Here is a 27,686-nt window from a genome sequence, read left to right on the forward strand (position 1 = left end):
GTTTTCTCTACTTCCTATACCAACATAGGGAGAGATTTTCTCTAGAATAGGAATATACCTCACTGCTAAGACACAGGAAAAAACACAGCATAGAAACAGCCCTCAGAGACACCTCACAGCTCTCATGGAACAAACAAGCTTCAGGCAAGAATAAGCTTTCATCCTTTTCAGAAGACATTTTAACTTGCAGATAAATGATCATCCGAATTTAATAGCGATATTCCACTCCTCTTTGGCAACTTAGAGACATAGTCAACTTCACACAAAAAGGGGAAATTTTCACCCAGAAATAAATGAAACCATGGTAAACAGGTAACTGAATATTCTGAATACAAATATCAAGGTAAATCTTCTCTTCCCAGTGGTCTCATATGAATAGAAAACAAGTATCTGTAATAAGGAGAGGTATGATAATGAAATTTTAACACCCAGCAGGAGGCTTTAATTTTAATGGATCTGAGTTTTTGCTGTAAAATGAATCAACTGTCTAAAGACCGACCTCTGGGATGGTTCAGAGGCATCTTTAAAAAAATTGCAGCAGAAAGAATAAAAATTCTCTGTAGCAAAATTAAGCTTCATTTTCACAAGTCTCTTCTTCCTTCTACTGCTTGACATGTTAATGTTAAGCATACCCTCTGGGCAATTTCTGTTTGGAACACTGTTCTTCTAAACAGAACTGATCACAACCCACTGCTCTTGGGCATTCTGCACAATATTGCAAGGTTCCAACCTGAATGCGGAGAGGGGGTCCCTGGTGAGCCTGACAGGAGCACCTGGCCGGGGGGAGTGGGCTCTGGCCAATGAGCAAGCGAGTCCTCTCTCCTGAGCTCACGGCCAAGACAAGACCCACACACTTTCCCTGCTGAAGCTGGACTCTAAGAAAACAAGCACTGGTGCATTCCAACCATGTCCAAAACCATCAGACGGGGTCTTGTATGAAGAATGGGGGGGCGGACTTTCCCTGTCCTAATGTCAAGCTGGCAGTTACATTTCTGTCTGCCTCTGGGTCTGGGGTTTGCAGACACATTAAAAGGCCTCCTTCACATCCTTCTTTATCTGCAGGGACGCTCAGAGTGTAAGAGTGAAAGTGTTAGTCGTTCAGTCGTGTCCCACGCTCTTCAACCCCTGGACTATATATAGCCCACCAGACTCCTCTGTCCACAGAATTCTCCAGGCAAGAATACTGGAGTGGCTGCCATTTCCTTCTCCAGGGGATCTTCCCAACCCAGGGATCAAACTCAGGTTTCTTGCACTGCAGGCAGATTCTTTACTGTCTGGGTCACCAGGGAAGCCCAGGGACTGTCAGAACCTTCACTCAAACCTTACGCCAGCAGGCAGGTGGCTATGTTCAGACTCTGGCCAAAATCCCTTGCCTGGAGGGTGTTCTTCCAATAGGCTTCTGTGGCCAGAAGGGGGATGCAGTTCTGTCCCTAGTGTTAGCGTCAACAACCACAGAAAGATGAATTACTCCCCAGATGATTTTTTTTTAAAAACACCTGAAGTTTCTATAGAGTGCGACCTCCTGGTTTTCTCCATATCTCTACCCAGCCCAATCCTGGGACTCAGGATCCAGATACAACGAGCTGACGGCAGCCACCCTGAAGCCCTGGCAATAATCCAGGCCTGCAAGTTGCCTCCCGAATCTGGAGGAGTAGAGATGGGGTGGGGGACGCAGACCGGTGAAGATTTCTGATGCAGAAAAACTCAGGGAGGGATTCATGAAGGGCCGAGAACCTGAGCTGGATTTTGTAAAAGAAAACCCGAAGGCAGAGAGGATAGAGCGAATAGATTCCAGACTGAAGGACACGGTGAGCAGGCAGGGAAAGGCGTTTCTGGAGAACCGGCAGGGACACGTGGCTAGAGCGAAGGGTTCACAGAGGGAAACTGGTAATAGCTTTTTTTTTTTTTAATTTAATGGGAGGCTAACTACCTTACAATACTGTAGTGTTTTTTGCCATACACTGACATGAATCAGCCATGGGTGTACATGGGTCCCCCATCCTGAACCCCCCTCCCACCTCCCTCCCCATCCCATCGCTCAGGGTTGTCCCACTGCACCAAGCTTTGAGTGCCCTCTTTCATGCATTGAACTTGGACTGGTCATCTATTTCACATATGGTAATATACATGTTTTAATAGCTTCTGTCGACAGAATCTGCACTGGTGGGTCCCCAAGACAGGTCCTGAGTGGCTCTCGCTCCATCAGCCTGCGTTGTTGGCAGTGCGACCGCTCAGCTGAGCTCCTGTCTCCTCTGAGGACAGCACATCCTGCCTGCTGGCTTTCCTGCCCTAGCTCTGTGTCGAGTTTGCTTTTCAGTACAGCTGTCTGCTTGGAGCAGATTCCTCTGTGGCTCCAGACCAAGCGGGCTCTTCTGAACTTCGGCCGCGTTTCTGCCCGTTGAGCTTTCCCAACAAGCTGTACTGAGTGTCGAGAACGTCTCCCTCTTGGGGAGCCAGCTGTCTGCTTTTTCACTGACCTAATGCTCTCTCTGGAGCTACGGAATGACTGTCATAGCTCTGGGAGCACATTTTCCTTTTCGCTCGACGTGGACAAATGAGAGGAGTTTATAGAAGACAAACAAAATGTTGTCTCCAGAAATACATGCTTCCGCGCAATCATCCAACACGTGTGTTAATAGTATACTTTGTTACAGGGTCTGTGCTAGACACTGGACGCACTAGCAGTGGTCTCCAAAACATGCTAAGCGATCATCAAACAATTTATCTTACAGATTAACTAATAAAAACAAGCTTGTTACCAAAAAAAAATAAATTTGCAGAACAGCCAAAAAAGAAAAGAGGCTAATAGTGAAAATTCACCATCACCATCCCACCCCCTACTTAGCCTCCAATCCCCTCTTGTTCAAAATCATCTTTTTTAAAATATCCTTATGGGCATTTGATTCTGGACCTTGTAAATTTTTCTAGTGAATACGAGAAATACAGGCCATTTATCCAGATCAGAGAATCTCCACTTTGCCAACAACTGACATTTGGGGGTCAGAAAATTCTTTATGGGGGACTGTTCTTGCCTGGAGAATCCCAGGGACGGGGGAGCCTGGTGGGCTGCCGTCTATGGGGTCGCACAGAGTCAGACACGACTGAAGCGACTTAGCAGCAGCAGTCCCGTGCATTACAGAGTGATCAACAGCAGCCCTGGCTAGTACACACTAGAGGCCAACAAGCAGGGGTGACAACCAAAAATGTCCCCAGATGATGGCAAACAGTCTCCAGGAGAGACAGCAAAACCACCTCCATCAAGATCTAGCTCATTTGGGCCAACGTAATTCTTTCATCAACAGCTGAGCAACTGGAAGGGACTAGAATGTCGTGAAATGGTAACTCATAGGAAAGCTTACTGGAAGACTCTTCTGACTAATTTAATTTCCTTTTAAACTCAGTGATCACATCCCCCATTACTGAAAATATTTCCAAAATACCCGTATCTTTTCCTGCCATACTAGGTGCTATTATCTGAGAATAATTCACTTCTTTTGACTATTGGAGTTCTTAGAATACCTAAAGTTATTTTTCAGTACAGCAACTATTGTTAAGTGGTACTGCAGATATAAAATTCTAACATCAGACCAATACTGATCAGCCCTCAAATATACTCACTGCAAATGACTCAGAAAGGATGCAGAGAGCGCGGTCTGGGAGCTCCACACCTCCGTGCCTCCCTGGTGATCTTCCCTTAAACCATTCTTTTGACACTGTTTACTTACTAGGCTATCTCATTAGACTGTAAATTCTGAGAAGGCAGAAACCTAATTTTATTCCTTTTACGGTCTCAAGATTGAGCATAGTAAATATTACAAGTCAGATGTTTAATAAACATTTATGCACCTAAATTTAAAAAAAAGAGTATATACTAAGAAAAACAAATAAAACATGGAACCACAGCACGCATGAAGAGCCCTGTATTTCTGCTAAGGAACCGGGGTGTTAGCCTGTAAGTAAATACCAACAAAGGCCTGTACAGTCAAAGCTATGGTTTTTCCAGTAGTCATGTATGAATGTGAGAGTCGAATCATAAAGAAGCCTGAGTGATGAAAAACTGATGCTTTCAAACTGTAGTGCTGGAGAAGACGCCTGAGAGTCCCTTGGACCACAAGGAGATCAAACTAGTCAATCCTACAGGAAATCAACCCTGAATATTCATTGGAAGGACTGATGCTGAAGCTGAAACTCCAATACTTTGGCCATCTGATGTGAAGAGCTGACTCACTAGAAAAGACCCTGATGCTGGAAAAGACTGAAGGCAGGAGAAGGGGACGGCAGAGGATGAGATGGTTGGATGGCATCATCTATTCACTGGACATGAGTTTGACCAAACTCTGGGAGATGGTGAAGGACAGGGAAGCCTGGGGCGCTGCAGTCCATGGAGTCTCAAAGAGTCGGATACAACTGAACAACTGAACAACAACAACAAAGAAACTAACACAACACTGTAAATCAACATCATAAATCAACTATACTTCAATTTTCAAAAGAGCATAAAGAGGAACCCAACTTATGAGGGGCTCTACCACAAAGCCAAGGCTTCCACTGAGTAACATATGCCATGAATAAAGGTTTTTTTCTCTTTCTAGTTTCTTAAACAAAGTGTGGTCTTACCGTGGTCTCTCAATATATCTATGCTGTAGAAAGAAGGACTGTGTGAGTCTTTCTTTCCTTGAAATGAGTTGAAAGAGAAAGGACTCCTCCTCCCAGAGCCACAAGCTTCCAAGTTGCCTTGTTCATTCTATAAACAGTCACCGAGCACCCAGCACGTGTCAGGCGTTCAGTGGTCCAGGTGCCAGGAAAATAGCAGTCCATAAACAGGCTGCCAGCCCTCACGGAGCGCACATTCTGTTGACAAGCTGGACCTACAGGAGCAAGATTACAAAATGCACAGACCTCCCTCCCTCCCCTACATACCAAGGCTGCTCCTCAAGCCACAGAGAGTGACAACTACTTCTGCAAAGGCCGTTCAGCCTCTCCTGGCATCTAGAGGAATGTTCCATCCTAGCACCTGGACACTAAGCACACACAGCATTTCTAATAATCAAGAAGTTAAGTACAATGAATAACGACCATAAAAATATGAAGATGAATTAAATACAAAGTTCTTTTCAGGCAAAAGCAGATCTTGAAAAGCCATTTAATTCATCCTCCTATCGTTGAAAGTGAAAGCATTAGTTGCTCACTCATGTCTCTTTGCAACCCCATGGAACCAGGCTCCTCTGTCCATGGGATCCTCCAGGCAAGAATACTGGAGGGGGTTGCCATGCCCTTCTCCAGGGGATCTTCCTGAGCCAGGGATGGAATCCGGATCTCTCGCACTGCAGGCAGATTCTTTACCTTCTGAGCCACCAGGGACATTCTCTGCCTCTCCTGGCATCTAGACAAAGGTCTCCATCTTAGCACATGGACACTAAATACACACAGCATTTCTAGCAATCAGGATGCTAAGTACAAAGAATAACCACCACAAAAATATGAGGATGAATTAAACACAAAGTCCTTTGCAGGCAAAAGGAGATCTTAAAAAGCCACTTAATTCAAGCTCCTGTTGTTGAACAGAACCAAACTAAACCTTCAAAAGAAGAGCTAGAAATGGATCTCCATGTGACCTCTCAACACAAAGTCCTGACCTTCTGCCCCAGGAAACCACTGCCAAGTGGCTGATGTCCGTACAGGTTCTCAGTGTTTCTGACAGGAGGGAAGATGGGGCTGGAAATCCACATTGTATGAAAAATGTCCAAGCTAAAGCAACGTCAGAAAATGTTTGAATAACCCATTCATTTTTAATCCTTATGTAATTTCTGTGATCATTTTAAATCTGATGAACTCATCTGACATAAAGTGAGGAACGCAGGAACTTTTCCAGGATTCCTATTGTAATTCATCACAAACTGGACGCCTGTTCAAATATTACACAGTTCCCTGCTATCTGTCTCTAATAGCAGGAGCGAAGCCATCGCATTTGCCTACTGGCGGCTTACCCATTAATTACCAAAGATGGCACACTGCCAGTGAGATCCAGGCCCCTCTGAGCGTGCCCCGATGACCTAGTTTAATCAAATCTGGCCTCGAATCCAACAGAACACAGATTTAATTCATAGCTAGAGGGCTGGATGACAGCATGTATCTAACAGTTTGAGAGAGCAGTGCATGGAAAACTGAGCGGTCTTATGCACCATTTAAAACAGACAACAGAAAAGACTAAGTGATTTCTTATCATCTTGATGGGATTGTCCACATGACTTCTATTGACTCTGTACCCCCCTCACCCCCAACAACCAATTTCCTAACATTCTGGGCTCCGGGCCTGTGGATTTAAATATTGAAATATGGTTGGTCTCTACTCCTATGTTTTCTTCCTAAGGACAAGATGGATTGGGAAAAAGATTAACCTCAATATCCCTGAAATAATGGACCTTGATACCCTGGTGCTTCTAATCTATTCCTGAGGATCATTTTAAAGCAGAAAATAAAATACATGCACTGCCAAGTTTCTTTACATATTCAAAATCTGAGTGTATTTCAGTCCTATTTGACATTTAGATATTTCAGACTCACAGGACTTTCTTTGGTGGGAAAAAAAAACATTAAGTCCTTAAAAATCTCTAAGTCTTTAGGAAACAAATTATAACCAACAATTCCTCACATCTCACTATATGATGCAAGTATTCTTTTCCCTTTGGCCAAACTGTACGGTTTATGGGAACTCAGTCCCCCAACCAAGGATGGAACCCAGGCCCCCAGCTATGGAAACTCAGAGCACTAACCAAGAGACTATAAGGGAAGTCCCACAAATTTTTGTATCTAGGATCCCTCTGGCCTTGTTCAGTTGGTGCCTGCTGATGACAGAATGATCTGCTCCATTTTCAAGCAGTTCTGTCTATGACACTATCAAGCTTCATACAATGGGGGATACAGAATTCCGGATACAAAAAAGACTTTCAGGAGGGAACCCAGTCCCATGTCCAGGCAGGCAGTAGAGGCCAGTGGTTAAGGGCACAGCTGGCTGCAAGATCCAGCTTCAACCCTCACCACTTCTGAGCTGGAAAATGAGGGTGTTGGCAGCACCTACCTTATACAGTGTTCAATAAACAAACAAAACAATGAGGTCAGAGAAGCCTGGTGGGGTACAGTCTAAGCGGTGGCAAAGATTCGGACATGACTTAGGGACTGAGCATGCACACACAAACACACATACACATGGGCTCACACAGCACTGAAGCAAGTGAGCACTCACCAAAATGGTAGACAGAACCAGCATTTAAACACTGTAAAGTCACATCACTCCATTTAGCAATGTGCTATGTACATGGTGCTATGCACCTAACCTAACACCTTCTACCATATGATAACCCACTAACCCTGCCGTTTAAAAAGCTACTGTTTATGTCCATATCTCTCCTGCTGCAGTGGACCTACCTCCTTACATAATCAGCGGAAAGGATCTCTTATTAAAATAATCAAGGCAATTATTTGGATCACAGAGTGATAAAATATGTCAACTCCAAATTTATGAAGATTAATGATAATGAGAGTACTGGATTCTTCTTAAATATCATTGTTTCATTTTAACATTTATGAAGCTGGTGTTTTCACAGACCTTTCCTAGTAGTAAATATCATTCTCCCTATGAAAATGAAAGTGTTAGTCGTTAAGTCATGACCAATTCTTTGTGACCCCATGAAGTTAGCCCACCGGGCTCCTCTGTCCATGGGATTCTCCAGGCCAGAATACTGGAGTGGGTTGCCATTCCCTTCTCCAGAGGATCTTCCCAACTCCAGGATAGAACCCAGGTCTCCCATATTGCAGGCAGGTTCTTTACCATCTGAGCTCAGTGGAACAAGAAATTATTAGCTCAAAGTCACAGGTACCAAATACTAGACCCAAAATATCATATTCTCATTCTTTCCTTGGTATTCCAAAGGAAAAGAAAAAAACATAGTATCTACAAACAAAGTGAAACACACAGCTAAGCAATTATCTAGGGGGGAATTAACTCACATAAGCCTCCCTAATCCTCTTTCCCCTTTTCCTTCTGCCACTGAACTCATTAAAAAAAAAAAAAAAACTACATTGTTTCTTTCTTCAATCATGTACATATGGTGGGAGCCGGGAAGAGAGGTTTCAGATATAAATAACACCAGGGCCTCTTTCCATAAATCACATAAACGGTTCTTTTAATTGATCATACATTCTTCTACCTTGTATTCAGAGGATCAACCCCCCTCCACTCCCCACCCGCCGCCCCTCCCACCGCACACACAGGAAAGAAATGTGGGCCTTGGCAGGGGTAAGGGAAATAAACACCAAGGTTCACTGGAATTACAAGTATTCTCTGAGGTCTCTTTTTCCCTAATATTTATTTTTATTTATTTCTTTGCACCCAGTCTCAGTTGAGGCATGTGCGATCTTCCATCTTCACTGTGACACGCGGGATCCTCTAGCTGTGTCGTGCGGGATCTAGTTTCCCGACCAGACATCGAACCCGGGCTCCCAGAACAGGGAACACAGAGTCTAAGCACTGGACCGCCAGGGAAGTCCTTCTGAGGTCTCTTTATTGTTATTCTTATGTTAAGCGGGTTTCCTCCAGGGGAGGAAGAGATGGATAACTGACACCATAACAGAATGTGTTTATCATTCCACAGAGAAGCCCCTCGGAGCTCCCTCTAATCAGTTCGGTCATCAGCACCCAAGAAAGAAAAAGCTTTTTCCCTGGCCACATATTTTGTGTCTATGGCCCAGCTTCATTTCCATTTCCCAGTCCTTTCCTCTGTATGATTCATCAGCGTCCCAGTGGCTGCCACCACCATCTTGACCATGCCAACAATCACCATGACCTCTACCCATGACCTCAGCTACCAAGAACACTAGCACCATCACCTATCTGTCCTTTTTTTAATCTCAGTTACAGTTCAGTTATCAGTCACATTCTCCACCCACAGCCCTCTCTCTGGGCCCAACACTTTGCTGTATCTCTCTTACCCTGTATTTGTCAATTAATAGCCACCCATTAACAACAACATAACAGCTTTTTATCTCATCCAAAGATTAATTACAAAAACCCAGCAGTAAGGAAAAGTCAGCCATTATGGATACGCCCAACAATTCAGTTCAGTTCAGTTCAGTCGCTCAGTCGTGTCCAACTCTTTGAGACTCCATGAATCGCAGCACACCAGGCCTCCCTGTCCATCACCAACTCCTGGAGTTCACTCAAACTCACGTCCATTGAGTCGGTGATGCCATCCAGCCATCTCATCCTCTGTTGTCCCCTTCTCCTCCTGCCCACAATCCCTCCCAGGATCAGGGTATTTTCCAATGAGTCAACTCTTCGCATGAGGTGGCCAAAGTACTGGAGTTTTAGTCTCAGCATCAGTCCTTCCAAAGAACACGCAGGACTGATCTTTAGGATGGACTGGTTGGATTTCCTTGCAGTCCAAGGGACTCTCAAGAGTCTTCTCCAACACCACAGTTCAAAAGCATCAATTCTTCAGCGCTCAGCTTTCTTCACAGTCCAACTCTCACATCCATACCTGACCATTGGAAAAACCATAGCCTTGACTAGATGGATCTTTGTTGGCAAAGTAATGTCTCTGCTTTTCAGTATGCTATCTAGGTTGGTCATAACTTTCTTTGCAAGGAGTAAGCGTCTTTTCATTTCATGGCTGCAATCACCATCTGCAGTGATTTTGGAGCCCAAAATAATCAAGTCTGACACTGTTTCCACTGTTTCCCCATCTATTTCCCATGAAGTGATGGGACCGGATGCCATGATCTTCGTTTTCTGAATGTTGAGCTTTAAGCCAACTTTTTCACTCTCCTCTTTCACTTTCATCAAGAGGCTTTTTAGTTCCTCTTCACTTTCTGCCATAAGGGTGGTGTCATTTGCCTATCTGAGGTTATTGATATTCCTCCCACCAAAACTCAAGTTTAAATAGTCCTTAAGAATAAGAATATTACAGAGACGATGACCTACAGAATAAAACCACCTTAGAAGTGCTTGAAATTTGAAGCACACATTCTCTATCACTAAATTGCATTCAGTTCAGTCGCTCAGTTGTGTCCGACTCTTTGTGACCCCACGAACTGCAGCACGCCAGGCCTCCTCAAACTCATGTCCATCGAGTCAGTGATGCCATCCAGCCATCTCATCCTCTGTCGTCCCCTTCTCCTCCTGCCCCCAATCCCTCCCAGCATCAGAGTCTTTTCCAATGAGTCAACTCTTCACATGAGGTAGCCAAAGTACTGGAGTTTCAGCTTTAGCATCATTCCTTCCAAAGAACACCCAGAACTGATCTCCTTTAGAATGGTCTGGTTGGATCTCCTTGCAGTCCGAGGGACTCTCAAGAGTCTTCTCAAACACCACGGTTCAAAAGTATCAATTCTTCGGCACTCAGCTTTCTTCACAGTCCAACTCTCACATCCATACATGACCGCTGGAAAAACCATTGCCTTGACTAGATGGACCTTTGTTGGCAAAGTAATGTCTCTGCTTTTGAATATGCTATCTAGGTTGGTCATAACTTTCCATACAAGGATTGCATTAACTTGGTCATTAATTTGGTTTAAAACATGGTTTAGGTTTTCCCTCCTGAGTTTTACGCCTAGAAAACCCAGGCCACCCCTCTGGCCTCCAAACCTACAGTAGCCACTGTCCCTCTGATAAGTTTCTTTCAATCAATCCAAGTGTCCAATCAAAGCCACACCCCAAGCTATTACTTCTTTCTCCTGTCTTTAAGGAGTAGAACTCAATAAAAAGCCTCCCTTCCTTACAATCTGTCCAGAGAACAAAACAACAGTTCACAGAGGGCTGTAAACTTTGCAAGGCCACAGCATTCAATGGGACTCCAATCACATCATTTAAAAAATTGTCTGTATTTTTATTGCAACTTTAATGACTTAAAGATGGGTAATTTATTTATATTACAAGTTTCCAGCATATGGCAATAAAGTACCTCGTTCTAAAAATTAGTGCAGTTCTACCATTCTCCATCAGATGGAAGTAAAAGGTCCATGGAAGAGATGCTTTTGTCAAATTTGGACAAAATGCCATATGGACTAGAACAGCCCTCAGAAAAGCGTCTCTCAAGTGTCTCAAATGTTTTAAACTTTCCGCAATCTTGGTGGTTCAGTAAAGCTTCTATGCATCATTTAATGAACTCTGTTTGCATTTCATTAACTTTTCCCCTCCCAATCTGGTCTCTCTCTCTCAAGAAGCACATTCTCTAATCAAAGCAAGCCCTTAAAAATGACTGCATCATCTCGTCCTATTTCTGTCAACTGATATTATTCAACACATGTTAACAACCACACCACAACCTTTTGTCGCTGAAAAAGATTAATTACCCCTACGAAAGAGATGTCTTTATAGACACACTCCTCAATTTTAAAATCATTAACAAGACACGTTGCTTGAACTGGAGTTCCAATCCATATCTGAATATAATTCTCACGTCTTAAAAAAACCAAAACTAAATTACGCTTTCACATGAAAACCCAGTTTAATTCACTTGCATCATTAATAATATTTACCCAAATTCACCACCAGCGATTTACTTGGAGTACCAAGAAGTCTCACACAACATTTAAGAGGCAACTGCGTGTCCCAGTCAAGTGGAACTATAAATTGAATAGAAACCCACATAAACTTACCTTGACGCACAGAAAAGCAGTGTTACTGCCATTGGTGACAGTTGGCCCTAGTTGACAATTCACGTGTGGAAACCTTAAAGGGAAAAGGGACAGGAAAATTCAGAAGAAAGGGGAGGATCCGGGGATGTGTAAACAGCACTCCACTACACGCTGCGTCTCACTAGGAAAGTACAGTCAGTGCAGGAGTTCTTGAATCTAGACAATAACTGTGCCACAAATAAGCTCTTCATAATGGGAGTTGTTTCAATAAATGCACCATGTTTCCATTGGCTAGGATTTCAGAGATACTTAATCTTACATTCAGATTAATCCTCAATGGATTACATGACTTCAATTTTCTATCTTAATCCCTCAAGTAGTTAATGATCTGAAAACCGATTCTTAAATACACCATATAAATGAAGGATCTTAAGGACTTAAGGCTTTTATCAAGGGAAGAATACCTCTGATACATGAATAATCATGTCCATTTTCCAGATCTTAATTTTCTTAAATTGCACCAAATTTATACTTGTTATGCTTCTTATATTCTTAGAATTCAGGAGAAATAAAAAGCCAGAGCAACTATAAATCCTATAATATTAACAATATTAATATTAATTAAATCCTTAATAAAACTATATTTCAAAATAAATCAGCAAAATTTATTTTCCTCTCTAAATTGCCCAGCGAGAGGAATAGTTTTTAGGTGGTAGAAAAGACGCAAATTTTCCTCCCAAATGCTACTGCAAGAGACCACAGAATGCCTACTATTATTGGGCTGACTCATATAAAATTACTGTTACTCAACCATTTTATTACCTGCAGAAATGACAATTTTACCATTTTTCCAAACAAGCAAATAGACAGAATTGGAAAACCCAGTGATTATGAAACAATTAAATCTTCAAAACTACCTATCGCTGTGCACACGTCATTTTTCTGAGAAGCATCAGGGAGTCTCGGTATAAACTGTTTCCATTCCAACCCAGCACATCTTCAGGGCACCTAGAAGACAAGAAATGAATCGCCTCCAGCATTTGGAAGGGCTGAGAGCACGTTTCTGGTTCCTTCTTCCCACCTGGTCCCTATTGACTGCCAACTCCCTCTCGGCTACGTTATTACATTATTTTTAATAATATACTCAGTAACCCGTCTATCTCAGGACCTTCCCAACCAGCACTCCCACCACCTCCCACCGCTATGAACCCCACCACAACCACCCCTACCGCTATGGATGTCACACGGGGCGCCCAGCGCTGCCGGGACTAAAACCAATGGCGTAGAGGCCGTGTGAGAACCGGTGTACAAAAACCCACATGTTCACAAGCCGTGCCTTCTTCCAAAATGGAGCAGAAAGCACCTAAATAATCTTCCCTCCTACCAGGAGACCTGTTAAATGAGCTCCTATTGTTAAGTTGCTTTGTTTGTTTGTTTGTTTGTATGAACTTGCAGTCAGTTGCAAAATAAACCTTTTGACCTCTTTTTAGACCATCTATCTATCTCTCATTCCCTATTTTTAATATCACTTATCTGAAGACAATATTTTGGATGGATTAAGTTAAACAAAATATATTTAAATTCATCCTATTGTTTTCCTTTTTAATATGGCTACTAGAAACATTAATGTGGCTCACACTGTATTTCTGTTGGACAGTGCTACTCTGTAAAGTATAGTCTGTCTCCTCCTTATTAAACAATCTGCTCCACAGACTTTGAGAATGAACGAACTTATGGTAGACAGGGAGAAGGGACAGTTAGGGAGTGTGGGATGGACATGTACACATTGCTATATTTAAAATGGAAAAACCAACAAGGACCTACTGCTCAGGGAACTCTGCTCAATGTTATGCAGCAGCCTGGACAGAAGGGGAGTTTGGGGGAGAATGGATACATGGATATATACAGCTGAGTCCCTTGGCTGTTCACCTGAAACTACAACATTGTTAATCAGCTATACCCCACTATAAAATAAAAAGTTGAAAATTAAAAACAAATATCTGTTACAATGCTGTTGGCTTTTCCCAGTGATTACACAGCCATGAACACCAGATGGCATTCCCATGACTGATACGCAGCAGGGCCCTGCTGGATGCACAGATTTTGCACACATGCTAAGTTGCTTCAGTTGTGTCTGACTCTCTGTGACCCCATGGCCTGTACCCTACAAGGCTCTTCTGTCCTTGGGATTCAACCCACTGGAGTGGGTTGCCATGCCCTCCTCCAGGGATCTTCCCAACTCAGGGCTCAAACCAATGTCCCTTATGTCTTCTGCATTGACCAGGTGGGTGGGTGGGTGGAGGAGGGTGTTCTTTACCATTAATGCCACCTGGGGAAGCCCCCACTAAAAGCTCACACAATGTTGCTCTCAGTTCAGTTCAGTCGCTCAGTCATGACCGACTCTTTGCGACCCCATGAATCGCAGCACGCCAGGCCTCTCTGTCCATCACCAACTCCCGGAGTTCACTCAGACTCACATCCATCGAGTCAGTGATGCCATCCAGCCATCTCATCCTCTGTCGTCCCCTTCTCCTCCTGCCCCCAATCCCTCCCAGCATCAAAGTCTTTTCCGATGAGTCAACTCTTCGCATGAGGTGGCCAAAGTACTGCAGTTTCAGCTTTAGCATCATTCCTTCCAAAGAAATCCCAGGGCTGATCTCCTTCAGAACGGACTGGTTGGATCTCCTTGCAGTCCAAGGGACTCTCAAGAGTCTTCTCCAACACCACAGTTCAAAAGCATCAATTCTTCAGCCCTCAGCTTTCTTCACAGTCCAACTCTCACATCCATACATGACCATTGGAAAAACCATAGCCTTGACTAGATGGACCTTTGTTGGCAAAGTAATGTCTCTGCTTTTGAATATGCTATCTAGGTTGGTCATAACTTTTCTTCCAAGGAGTAAGCATCTTTTAATTTCATGGCTGCAGTCACCATCTGCAGTGATTTTGGAGCCCCCAAAAATAAAGTCTGACACTGTTTCCACTGTTTCCCCATCTATTTCCCATGAAGTGATTGGACTAGATGCCATGATCTTCGTTTTCTGAATGTTGCTCTCAAGGTTCTACCAACTCACTGGAGTTTCCTTCTCTAGTATCAGTTGCTGCTGCTTCACACATAAGGACCAACCTTCCTGAGGTTTCTGATCTTCTGACCTAGATATTTGACTGAATTGAAAGGCAACAAGCCTGTTGTTAAGCAACACAGGGGTCAGGTCTAAGATGAGACAAAGCTTTTGCCTCTGGCATGAAATTTAAGAGGAAGCAAAAAACGCAGTAACCAAGATGAATACATTTTTAAATAACAGCTTAACTGATACGCAACTAACATACCATAAAATGTACCATTTTAAAGGGTGCAATTCAGTGGTTTTAACAGACTTACTACATTTGTTACTATCAAAATCGAAGACATGTTCACTGTCCCACAAAGAAACCCTGTCCCGATTAGCAGGCACCCCATTATTCTCCCTACGCCCAGCATCTGACAACCACTGATCTATTTTGTCTCTACAAATCTGCCTATTCTAGATATTTTATATAAATGGAACACATAACATGTGGCCTTTTATGTCTGGCTTCTTCCACTTAAAATGTTTCCAAGTTCACACATGTTGTATCATGAGACTGTACTTCACTCCTTTTTATGAATGACTAACATTCTACTGTATGAACATGCCACATTCTACCCATTCATCAGCTGATGGACACCAGGGCTGTTTCCAGTTTGGGGCTATTACACACAAACTGGTATATAAGTTTCAATTCTCTTAGGTATATGCTTAGGAAGGAAATTGCTGGCTATATTATATCTCTATGTTTATAATTTGAGTAACCAGCAACAATTTTCCAAAGTGGCTGCACTGTTTCACAGTTCCACCAACAACGGATCACGGTTCCAATAGTCATCAATACTTGGTGTTGCCTGTATTTTTTATGTCAGCCATCTTAGTGGAGAGTAGTGATTATCTCGTTGTACTTTTCATTTGCATCTCCCTAATAACCAAGGCTCACCACCTTTTAATAGGTAGAATTGCCATTAGTATATCTTCTTTGGAGAAATATCAACTTGAAGTCTTTGCTCAACTTTTAATTGGGTTGTTTATCTTTATATGGGCTTCCCTGTGGCTCAGCTGGTAAAGAACCCTCCTGCAATGTGGGAGACCTGGGTTCGATCCCTGGGTTGGGAAGGTCCCCTGGAGAAGGGAAAGGCTACCCACTCCAGTATTCTGGCTTGGAGAATTCCATGAACTATATAGTCCATGGGGTCGCAAAGAGTCAGACACAACTGAGCGACTTTCACTTTCTATCTTTATATAACTGAATTGCAACCATTCTTGATCTATTTGATCTATCTATTACATACATAATTTGTAAAAATTTGCTCCCCTTCTATGGGCTTTTTGTTGATGATACTCTCTAATACCCATTTTTATGAAGCCCAACCTAAATGTGCTTTCTTTTGCTACTTATGTTTTTGGTATCATACTAAGAAACCATTGCCTAATCTAAGATTACGAAAATTTACTTCTGTGTTTTCTTCTAAGAGTCTTTTTGTTTCAGCTTTGACAATTTTTGCCTCACTCAGTGAAATTTTGTTCTCATACTGTTTTGGAAAAAAAGAATTTACAGAATGTCCTTACTCTAACATTCCAGAGGTGGTTCTAAGATAAATGATATTTTTAAAATTAAAAATTAATGCAAAAAAATTCATGAACAATACCAAAAGTTTAAATTAAAACACGATCAGCAAAATTTTTTTTAAATATGATCAGTAACATGATTAGTCATCATATGCCATATTGGAGTCTTACACAAAAGACTCTTTAAAATGTTTGTCTTTTTAAAATGTTTGCTAATTAGTTCATGAATTTTTGCATTATTTTTCATTTTTTAACCATATTAAAATATTGTTTATTTTTATTGCTTAGGTTTTTAGCACCCCCTTACACTTTGTGGTTGAGGCAACTGCCTGACTCATCTCTTTCTAGTCCCAACCCTGCACAAGGGTGATTTTCAGACCACATATCTGCTTTCTTCTGTTTTAACTCTTCAAACTGAGATATTAGTTCTAACTCACATTTACATTCCATTATAATACCTTGGATAGTTGTCAAAATGATAATTCTAAAACACAGCAGAAAAAATTCAGTATGAAATTTGGGAGCAGAGCTCAAAGTAGTTGTATTAAATTAACTTCCTCTGCTGGTAGAAGCATATTGACTCTCTCAGTATAAAACATATTACTAGCTACCAGTTAAACTAATATAAAATTTGTTAATACTAGAGTCTTTAGGAAATTAAATGCAATTTTTGGCATGTCTGTCATACACACTTCCTAAGATATTATGCAACACGAAGACAAAACGCATCAAGCTTAGAGATATTCATTTCAACTACAGTTATTCTGTTGCATGATTTCAGTTCTCAAATTGGCTTCCCCATAAAATAAGTTGATAGAAATATAAGAATTAGGTACAAAAATATGCTTGGTTTAATATGCAGCAACATTTACAACCCGAGAAGGCAATTATTTGTGTGTAAAGAAGGGTTGTCTGCTTTCAGAAGCTATTTTGAGTAATTTCAAACAGCCTTGTACAAAGACAATTAATTCTGGATGATTTGAGATTACTTCTCTTACACTGTCATTTAACAGCAATTGTGCTCATATTAAGTTTTCAGATTAGTATTTTGCAGTAAGTCTGGTCAAGCATAAAAATGTAACTTCTCTATGAAGTGTTCGTTATTTGCTTCTGCTGTTTCGTTGCCATTTCTTATAATCCAAGGCTCTGTACTCCATGCTTCAGCCATATTACTTTTGAAAAGCACTTAAAATCACTATATCAATACTAGCATGCTTCTGGACAAATGCATTTGCCTTATTACGGTCTTTATAGAAGCTAATACACTATGTTGGCTTTTCATTTCTGCAGGTGAGTCAAAGTTCTCCAAGTCAACATCAACCTGTCATCAATACTGGCTCAGTCCTCATCACGTGCACTGCTGCCTCACCTCTAACGACTACGTGTACACACTGCTTTGTTTGTCTAAGGAAACTGAACTTCCTGCACAGTGAGTCTGCAGGTGCACGAAGCATCACAAGACTAATAACGAGAAATCCTGAGGGGCCATACAACCTACCCGCTACGGGACAGGAGAAACACACCAACCTAGAGAACAAAACTCAATCTTATATTTTAAAAAATCACTCAACAGACTGAGTTAACAATCTCTTCTCCTATCTAGTCTAAACTCTGGCAATAAAACATGAAACAGAAATAACAAAAGAAACCAAAATAATAATTACCTATAAATGATATGATTGTCTACCTAGAAAATTCAAGAAAAATAACCAAAAAGAGGTTAGAATTGATGGAAGCTTGAAAAGTGCCCAGTTACACAATTATATCTTAAAATCAATACGTTTCCATACATAAAGTATTGGTTAAATATATACTACAGTCTGAATGTTTGAGTTTCTCCAGAATTCATATGGTAAAAACCTAATGCCCAAGATAATGGTGTTACGAGGTGGGGACTTAGGGAGATGAGTGGATCATGAGGGCAGAACCTTCAAAAGAATGAGATTGCATGAGCGTGCTAAGTCGCTTCAGCGAATCTTTGTCCAATTCTTTGGGACCCCATGAACTGTAGCTGGCGAGGCTCCTCTGACCATGGGATTCTCCAGGCAAGAATACTGGAGTGGTTGCCACGTCCTCCTCCAGGGGCTCTTCCCCATCCAGGGATCAAACTCACATCTCTCACGTTTCTGTATTGGCAGGCAGGTTCTTTACCACTAGTGCCACCTGGGAAGCCCATGAATGGGATTGGTACCTTAATAAGAGAGGCCCCAGAGAGCGTCTGGCCTGCTCCTTCCATCAAGTGAGGACAGAGCAAAAAGCAGCCCCTTAGAAGACCTGCCAGCACCACGATCCTGGACCAACCAGAACCCACAACAGTGAGGATAAATGTCTGCTGTAGATAAGGCGCCAGTCTGATGTATGTTGTTACAGCAGTCCAGAGGGACTAAGACAGTGTCATATTACCACTATGCACAGTATATGTAACTGATTCATTATGTAACTGTGATGCTGGGAAAGACTGAGGGCAGGAGGAAAAGGGGGAAACAGAGGATGAGATGGCTGGATGACATCACCAGCTCAATGGACACGAGTTTGAGCAAACTCAGGAGATGGTGAAGGACAGGGAAGCCTGGCATGCTTTGATGTCCCAAAGAGTCAGACATGACTTAGTGACTGAACAACAACAATTACATAACAACAGCCAATAAGAAGAGAGCTCGCTTACAAAAGCTAAGGAAAGAGTATAACACAGCCAGGAATAACCTTCAATCCCCCATTTTCCAAACACAGTAGGCGACGTGAGAAAAGCCGGCCATGTGAGAGACCATGCACAGCAAATGAAAGGCACAGAGAAGAGGTAAGCCCACCAGCCTCCTACACACACAACCTTCCAAATGCCACCTGTCAACCTCCTACTCATGCCATCTTCCTAATGCCACTTACCTGTGTGCTCATTCCTCCAGGCCGCCCTTATGCTCCAACCCGCCAGCGAACAACCCCAGGAGACTTAATCTACAAGGAGGATTTCCTTGGCTGTGTCAGGGATAGAAATGATTATTCGCTAATGGCTTGATGAAGTAAACAGCTGTGGATCCTGTCCCCCACCCCGTCCCCCATGCACCCCGGAAGGCTAGGCCTTTCTCCAGCAGAGAGTTCCTGCTCGCTGCTCCCCTACTGGCTTCTCAGCTTTTCCACTGAGGGATCCATGACCACCTGCTGCCAAGTCAACACACACGTCTTCTGATTAGTCACACGGGGTGGCCATCCGAGCACACAGGAGCCTCACCAGCCAATGAGCACTCGCCCCCTCTCAAACCCTAACCAACCCCAACACCTTCAGGCCCCAGAGGTTCTCTGGGGTTCAGTTTCACCTCCCAAGTTGCTCTAAGTTCTTGATACCCCCCAAGAAAGAGCCGTGGAGTTCCCAGTGTCAGCATTTTTCACTTAACCACTTGTTCCAAGGGAACTGCAGGAATCTGGGCTGAAATGAGCCTCTCCTGCCAGCCGCTCTCCTACAAGCCAGTGGGAACCATCAACGCAGACAGACAACCTCCCCTCTACTCCTGGTTTATGTAGTGGTGTGGACTGGACTCCAGCTGCCCTGCACAGCCCTCAGCCGTACCTGATCCCAAACCAAAACACCACCCAAGGCCCAAGAGGAACACAACCTCACATGACCAAAGAGGAGGATCCCAGGGCAGGTCTGAGAAATCACCGCAACAGAATTAGAGGGGTGAGTGCTATTGTGGGGAAGCACTGGCCATGAGCCTGCCCACAGCACCAGGTCCCCCTCGTAAGCACCAACACAGTTCCAGAAGCCAAACTAAAGTTTGGTTAAAGGGAGTGTCTTTGTGGATGGATGGATGGATGAATGGATGTTTGGATGGGTGGATGGACAGGTGCGTGGGTGGGTGACAGGTGGGTAAGTGGATGGATGGGTGGGGAGGTGATGGGTGGGTAGTTGGATGGATAAATGGGTGAGTGGGTGGATGGATGTATGGGTAGGTGAGTGGATGGATGGGTGGGTGGGTGATAGGTGGGAAGCTGGATGGATGAATGGGTGGATGGGTGAACAGATGGATGGGTAGATGGATGGGTGGGTGGGTGGGTGGGAGGTTAGGTAGGCAGGTAAATGGGATGGGTGGGTGGATGGACAAATAAGCGGCTGGAAGGGGTATGAGGGTTGGTGGGAAGGGGTCAAGATGGTAAGATCTGAGGAATCTTAATTCAGATATGAAGTAGAAATACTTCAGAGAAAAGGAAAACCCTCCACCCATTTCAACAACCAACCCCCTCCCAAACATTCCTGTGGTGGACATTACAGTCTTCCATTTATCCATAAAACTGCTAATGGGAACAATTCAGTAGTTCATCCCAGCCCTTCCCAGCCTGCACTTGTTTCCTGCAGGATATTTCCCAGGCCTGAGTTTGCTCCCTGTTTAGAATTCATATTAAAGACAGAGCCTAAGGAGTTTACAGGAAGGTCTCCTATGGAGCTGATGCTATCTGTTGCTATTAACTTTATTAATGAAGCAGCTTCTGGTAGTTCATTTTTTTCTCCCTTTCCCCTCTGCAGCCATCTCTCTGAGATGTGGAAGAGCTTTAACCCACTTTCTTTCCTTACCCGCCTCCGTCTCAGCTTTTCTCTGCCTCTGGCTCACACCGAGATCCAAAAAAGTCCCTGTGTGTGTGTGTTCACAAGGCAGAGCTGGTTCTCCAGGTAACCACCTGATTCCTGATAATACACAGCCCTGGTATTAGCAATCTGCATTTTCTCGGCAGCTCAGCTACAATATTGGCCAGATTTTTGTTTTTTTGTCTTTTCATAAGACTTCAGATGTTGAAATAAGAAAAAGCATTTTTGAAAGTTAACATTTGAACATAATTAGGAAACAGGGGAGATTCAGGGTTTGTAGAGCCTTACATTTATATGACGTACGGGAGGTGAGAGGCAGAGAGTGTCTTCCTTATTTAAAAAAAAAAAATCCATAATTACAAATGCAAACTTCTGTGGCCATGGGAGCACATTGCCAGTGTCCCTCCTGGGGGCTTGGATGGAGCCAGAGTAAGGGACCCTGAAGCTTAACATTCATTAGCTTTCCAGTCAAGGCACCTCTGCTGGGAGACACAAAAGGCTAGAGAGGTTAATACGGCAGCATTAAAATCTCCAGAAAACCGCTAAGCAGAACTGTCGTCTCTTACATCGGTCCTCTGGACGCTATTCTTATCTCTCTTTCACAAACCTCCGTCCCTGCTGTTCCCTCTAATTTGGCAGCAGCGATTCATTATGAAAGCGCCTGTGCTGGGCTGGGCTTGTACATCCTTTCCCTGTTTGGGCTTCTCCGATCCAGCACTGTGTCAATTATGTAATAGCCAAAACAGGGAGTTTCACAGAATACGAAAAGCATAGTCGCAGCTCTTACATAAGCCTTCACAAACCACCCATAAGATCCACCCCTAGACTGCAATATTGGGAATTACATAAGGTAGAAAGAAAACACTGATTCAGCAGCCAGGTTTTTTTCCAATCTTAAAGACAATAAAAGCTTTTATGCACTTTTTTGGCTAGTATGTATTCACTCAATGAGTGTTGAATGTGATAGAGAGAATGATCTTTTAATAAGACTTGACTGTCTTTCCATATAAACAGAAAGGAGTATCTTGATACCACGACTCAATGTCACTGTCACTTCTGCACAGAGAAATGTCTCACTCCCCAACTTAGTCAACAGGGGACCATGTGTCCCGATAAACATCAACTACCGGGGGACTTCCCTGGTGGCTCAGTGGTAAAGAACCCAGCTGCCAACGCAGGAGACACAGGTTGGATCCCTGAGTCGGGAAGATCCCCTGGAGGAGGCAATGGCAACCCACTCCAGTATTCTTGCCTGGGAAATCCCATGGACAGAGAAGCCTGGCCTGTTACAGTCCATGCGGTCGCACAGAGTCGGACATGATTTAGCAACTAAACAACAATATCAACTACTCCTTGTGGATTTTTAAAAAATCAAGAAAATATTTTGACAAAATACAGAAGTGAACATGCTATAATTCTTCAACATATCTCCTTTCCTATACCATTTTTCTCTCCCCATATTTCTAACCACTTATTTTTTACTTTCTTTAAACCACTGTAGCCACACCTTGGGGTGCTGCTGCTGCTGCTAAGTCCCTTCAGTCGTGTCCGACTCTGTGCGACCCCATAGACGGCAGCCCACCAGGCTCCCCGGTCCCTGAGATTCTCCAGGCAAGAACACTGGAGTGGGTTGCCATTTCCTTCTCCAATGCATGAAAGTGAAAAGTGAAAGTGAAGTCGCTCAGTCATGTCGGACCCTCAGTGACCCCATGGACTGCAGCCCACGAGGCTCCTCTGTCCATGGGATTTTCCAGGCAGGAGTATCCGAATGGGGTGCCATTGCCTTCTCCGACACCTTTGGCTACAAAGTGACAAATTAGAAGAAACAGTGCTATCCTATGGGTCTCACCTCAGCTACAGATTAGAATCACTAAGGAGTTTTTAACATTCCAAATATCACACCATCACCAAAACCCAATTAGAATAGAACACTGAGGTGGGGGTCACAAAAGGAAGCACCCAGACAACAGTACACTTGATATTCCTACTTCTGTCTTCTTCCCTGAAAAAAAAAAATCCATAAACACAAGTAGAGATATTAAAGGTTATTTAAATCTTTAATAACTGGCAGCTCATAATTACTAAGTTTCCATCAGCTATAAAAAATAAAATAAGTCACTAGTTTAAAAGCCACAAAGAATATCTGCGGGATCTTTTTTATTACTATCAATACGTAGTTAAAGAATTTTCACCAAGTCTCTCAAGAGCCTTTACAAAACTATTCTATTTTTTTTTAACGTTTTACAATTTTACCTAATGAGTTCAAAGAAAGGACTCTATGTTATCTTTAAGGCTATCTCCAGCTAAGACCATGTTCATCTTCCTGGAAAGTTTTGGTTTAAAGCAGAAATTGTGGCTCTGACTTCTCTTCACCCTCTTCAGAGATGCTCTGGTAATCCCTTTTATAACTTTACCAATGAGCAAATATTTTTTTTAAAAGCACTTATATAACAGAGAGTACAGGCGCCTTTGGTACCCTGCCAAGAGTACTTCTTTCCGTGTTTGTATTTAAAATAGAATGGTAGTAACATCACTTGTGCGCCTGAAATTCCTTCTGTGCACAGGCTCAGAATGAAGAAAAAAAAAAAAGAAAGAAAAAAAATGGATGTAGCAAACCGCTTCGCTGCTTTACCATTACACAGCTCAAAGGAAATAACACATTCATACTAAATTAAGACGAAGAGGCAGAACAAATTATCCAAAGCTGGGGGTGTTGTGGGGTGGGGGGGATGGAGAGGTAGGGATTCGGTTGAACCAACCTACCAGCCCTTAGAAAACAGAGGATGTTTAACCTGACAGCACGCGAAGGTGCCGGAGGAGCTGCAAAAAAAACCTCAGCCGGAGCAGGTGATGCAGGGAGGAGAGAGCAAGCGCTCGGATGGCAGAAAAGCCCAAATCCACCCCGCGCCGCCCAGCGCCCCCGCAGCGGGCGCTCCCCGGCTCCGCGCAGGGTCCGAGAGCGCCGGCCCCGGGGCCCCTCCAGACCCAGACGGACGGGGCAGAGGAGATTCCGCTCACCTGGGTGGGAAAGAGCCTCGGGAGGTGCCCAGGAAGCCACGCTGTCCTGATGGAGAGGCTCATAGCGGACCGGCTTCCCGCACGCCTCCTCCGCCTCCAGCTCGAGTTTTCCTCTTTGGCGACAGGTCTGGACCCGGCCAAGCGGCCGCGCAGGTCCGCAGACGGGGGTGGGGGGGCCACAAACTTGCGGGGAGAAGCCGGCGGCAGCGGCGGCGCGGGCGGAGGAGGCAGGGGCGCCCCCCGCGCGCGGTCCCCGCCGCCGCCCGCCCACGCCCGCTCGCGCCCCGCGCTCACCCCGCGCCGGCACCGCCCAGGCTCTGAGCGCGGGGGAGGCGGGGGAGCGCGGACCCAGAGGCTGAAGCCCCCCCACGGATGCAGCGGCCGCCCCTCCGGCCGCCTTGCCGGGACAAAGAGAAGCGGCGGGGCGGGGTGGGAGAGGGGGGCGGCGAAGCGCGGGCCTCGGAGCGCGCCGCGCACCCCGCGCGCCTGGCCGGAGAGGTGCGGGCGGCGGGGACCGCGCGGGCGGGCGGGTGGAGAGGCGCGCTCCCCGTCCAGGCCTCCCCGAGACGCACACGCAGGGACCCGCGCCCCGCAGCCCCGCAGCCCCGCCGGGGAGGCCGCAGCGCCCTCTGCCGGCCCCGGGGCCGCCGTGCGCGCGCCGTCCCGCTCCGGCTCCGCGCCGCCGCGGCCCCCCGACGTCCCGGCGCCCCCGGGGGCAGGGGGCTTCGAGGAGTGGGGTCTGCTCTTCTCCCCTGGGGACAGCTTCCAGTATGAGCTGCAGCAGGAATTGGGACCCAGCACGAGGAACGTGGAGGGCACGGGGACTCCTGATGCAGGAGGGGCCCCAAATTGACCTCTGGAAGGTTTGCGAAAAATGCAGGCGTTTCTTTCGAGAATCGGGTTCATCTGTGTTTAATAAACACCAAGTGCGGCTAACACTCGTCGAGGGGTGCTAGAGAGCCTCTCAGGAATAAATATGTTAATTTATTTCTCAAAGAAGTGCTCCTGGCTTCCCTAAGCAGTGCGCGTGGCAGGCTTCAAGAGGTGAGCCAGGTCAGAGGACTTCCGCTGCCTCGGGTTCAAATGTCAGTGGGATAAGCATTTGCGCTTATAAAAATGAAATGTGGGTGCTGGTCCCCGCCCTAATTAGAAGTGTTTTCTTGGTGACTCAGTTGGTAAAGAATCTGCCTGCAATGAGGGAGACCTGGGTTTGATCCCTGGGTCAAGAAGATCCCCTGGAGAACGGAATGGCCACCCACTTAAGTATTCTTGCCTGGAGAATTCTATGGATGGAGGAGCCTGGCAGGCTTCAGTCCATGGGATAACAAAGAATTGGACAAGACTGAGCGACTAACACTTTCACTTTCAACTTTTTAGGAGTCTTTGTCCTAATTACCCGAAGAAGGCAATGGCACCCCACTCCAGTACTCTTGCCTGGAAAATCCCATGGATGGAGGAGCCTGGAAGGCTGCAGTCCATGGGGTCGCTAGGAGTCAGACACGACTGAGCGACTTCACTTTCACGCATTGGAGAAGGAAATGGCAACCCACTCCAGTGTTCTTGCCTGGAGAATCTCAGGGATGGGGGAGCCTAGTGGGCTGCCATCTCTGGGGTCACACAGAGTCGGACACGACTGAAGTGACGCAGCAGCAGCAGCAGCAGCAGCAGTCCTAATTGCCGCATTAAGCAGTATTTTACACCAGTTAATATTTGAAGCACCACTGGACTACTTGGTAAAGGGAAATCACGAAATGGTACAGTACCTTTTCCCACACCACTGTCTTTTAAAATTATTCTAACAGATCTCCTGTCTCCTCGGGAAGAATCTAGGGCAGACTTCATAGCTTTTCCTGTCACTTTCAGCTGTTAATAAACAGTCTGATTCTCTGATATTAAAAAGTCCAGTACAATCCAAGTCAAACTGTGGTCTCACTGCACCTGAGCCTGCCTGCCTCCCGCCTCTCCTGCCAGCCACTAGCTCCCAGTGGGCCCATAGCTCACACGCCTGCCTGGGGAAGGGAAAGGCCGTTTTCTTCTTTGTTCACCTCTTCCCCTGGCTTCGTGCAGACTAGCTGCTCCAAGATGGCTTAGTGGGGAGCCTGTTCTGGTCCTGGCTTCCAGGTGAGCTTCTCACTGAACGTGCACCTCTCTCTGCAGGCATCACGTGTCCAAGCAGGTGGACCCAGCTGCCTTCCACCCTGTCCATCCAGGTCATGGCCACAGCTGCACACCCTCCTCGTTCCCTGGTCGCAGGCAGTTTTGACCAGCCTGGCTCTTTGAAGCTTACCATGTAGGAGTCAGGACTTTCTGAGTTCATACATGTCCCCAAACCCCAGCTGATCCCTGCCAACCTTCCCAGGTAGTTCTCCAGACCCCTTTCTTTGCATGAAGTGACTGGTCTGCCCCCTCTCCCTCAGAGCACCCTATAATTCTTGCTACCAACCTTCTCTCTAATCACTCTCTCCTCTACCTAAATCTCAGTTGAAAACAGCAGAACTCTTACTCAGCAAAACCTACAAAGCTGGCCCAAGCCTCTCTTTTAAATGTGGAGACCCCTCTCTCTGTGGTGGCCATAGACATGTGCTTCTCACATTTTGAGAGTAACTGATGATGTCACATCTTCAGGTCCATGGTGGTACTCACCCCTGGGTCACGCCTCACCCCGGAAGTTCCTCCATGGTGGGAGCACTGGGGTTGCGCCGTTTCTGCCTCATTTAAGACCCATCTACGGGGCAGCCTTAGTTCCAAAACTCCTCTTCATCCTGCCAAGGCTTTCTCAGAACTGCCCCCTGTCTATAAGTTTGCAACATCTGGTTATTTATATTCAATCTGACAATCTCCATCTTTTCATTTGTAAATATGCTTCATTTAATTACTAAATAACTAGTGTGTAATTATAACCATTATTTTTATAAAGAAAGCTGAGCACTGAAGAATTGATGCTTTTGAGCTGTGGTGTTGGAGAAGACTCTTGAGACTGCAAGGAGATCCAACCAGTCCTTCCTAAAGGAAGTCAGTCCAGAATATTCATTGGAAGGACTGATGCTAAAGCTGAAACTCCAATACTTGGGCCACCTGATGCAAAGAACCAACTCATTAGAAAAGACCCTGATGCTGGAAAGGATAGAAGGCAGGAGGAGAAGGGGGCGACAGGAGAATGAGATGGTTGGATGACATCACCAACTCAATGGACATGAGTTTGAGTAAACTCTGGGAGCTGGTGATGGATAGGGAGGCCTGGTGTGCTGCAGTCCATGGGGTCACAAAGAGTCAGACATGACTGAGCAACTGAACTGAACTGAACTTCTGCTATTTAATTGTGAACCTTCTACTGGTCTTTTTTTTTTTAGTATCTTTTCTGCTTCCCTTAGATTGATTAAGGGAAATTTTCCATTGTTTTATATTTCCTGTTATAAGAATTAGACATTCTATTTTTTTCTTCCAGTAATTATTCTTAAGCTTGTAATATGAATAGGTAAATGGAAATTCTAAATTTTTATATCTCTGTGCTTCTCTTGAACAATAAAGGGCTTTTAAACTCTTCAATTATCATTTCTCCATCTTACATGACATCATGCAACATTTTAGTTGAAATTTTTCCTTTGAAAATTAGAATTATTATTATTATTATTAATTTACAGTCAGTGTTTGCTTATTCTTCATTCTTGACTCTCACATCTTCTGGGATAAGTTTCCTTTTTTCTGGAATACATCATCAAAAATTCTTTGTGGACACCTTTTGGTGATAAATACTCTTGCAGTTTGGCTCCCTAAAGAAGAAAAAGTATAGTTGCTCATTCATGTCTGACTGTTTGCGG

The 27,686-nt window shown here is 44.5% G+C and overlaps 1 protein-coding gene across 3 annotated transcripts in view; it reads right to left on the reverse strand.

Moving 5' to 3' along the window:
* The window catches only part of MTUS2 (microtubule associated scaffold protein 2), a 399,745-nt gene extending 375,600 nt beyond the window's left edge, over positions 1-24,145 (reverse strand). For 2 of the 3 annotated variants that reach the window (XM_025000067.2, XM_025000066.2), the window contains exons 1-3: positions 23,869-24,145; positions 12,552-12,642; positions 11,656-11,728 (exon numbers count right to left, since the gene is read on the reverse strand). The gene's annotated coding sequence lies outside the window, so the exon portion shown is untranslated. The remainder of the gene's footprint in view (positions 1-11,655; positions 11,729-12,551; positions 12,643-23,868) is intronic. The other variant, XM_059892233.1, reaches the window with a different exon arrangement.
* Positions 24,146-27,686: the final 3,541 nt, after the last annotated feature.

This window comes from Bos taurus, chromosome 12, assembly GCF_002263795.3.
Source record: "Bos taurus isolate L1 Dominette 01449 registration number 42190680 breed Hereford chromosome 12, ARS-UCD2.0, whole genome shotgun sequence".
In the NCBI taxonomy this organism is placed as follows: domain Eukaryota; kingdom Metazoa; phylum Chordata; class Mammalia; order Artiodactyla; family Bovidae; genus Bos; species Bos taurus.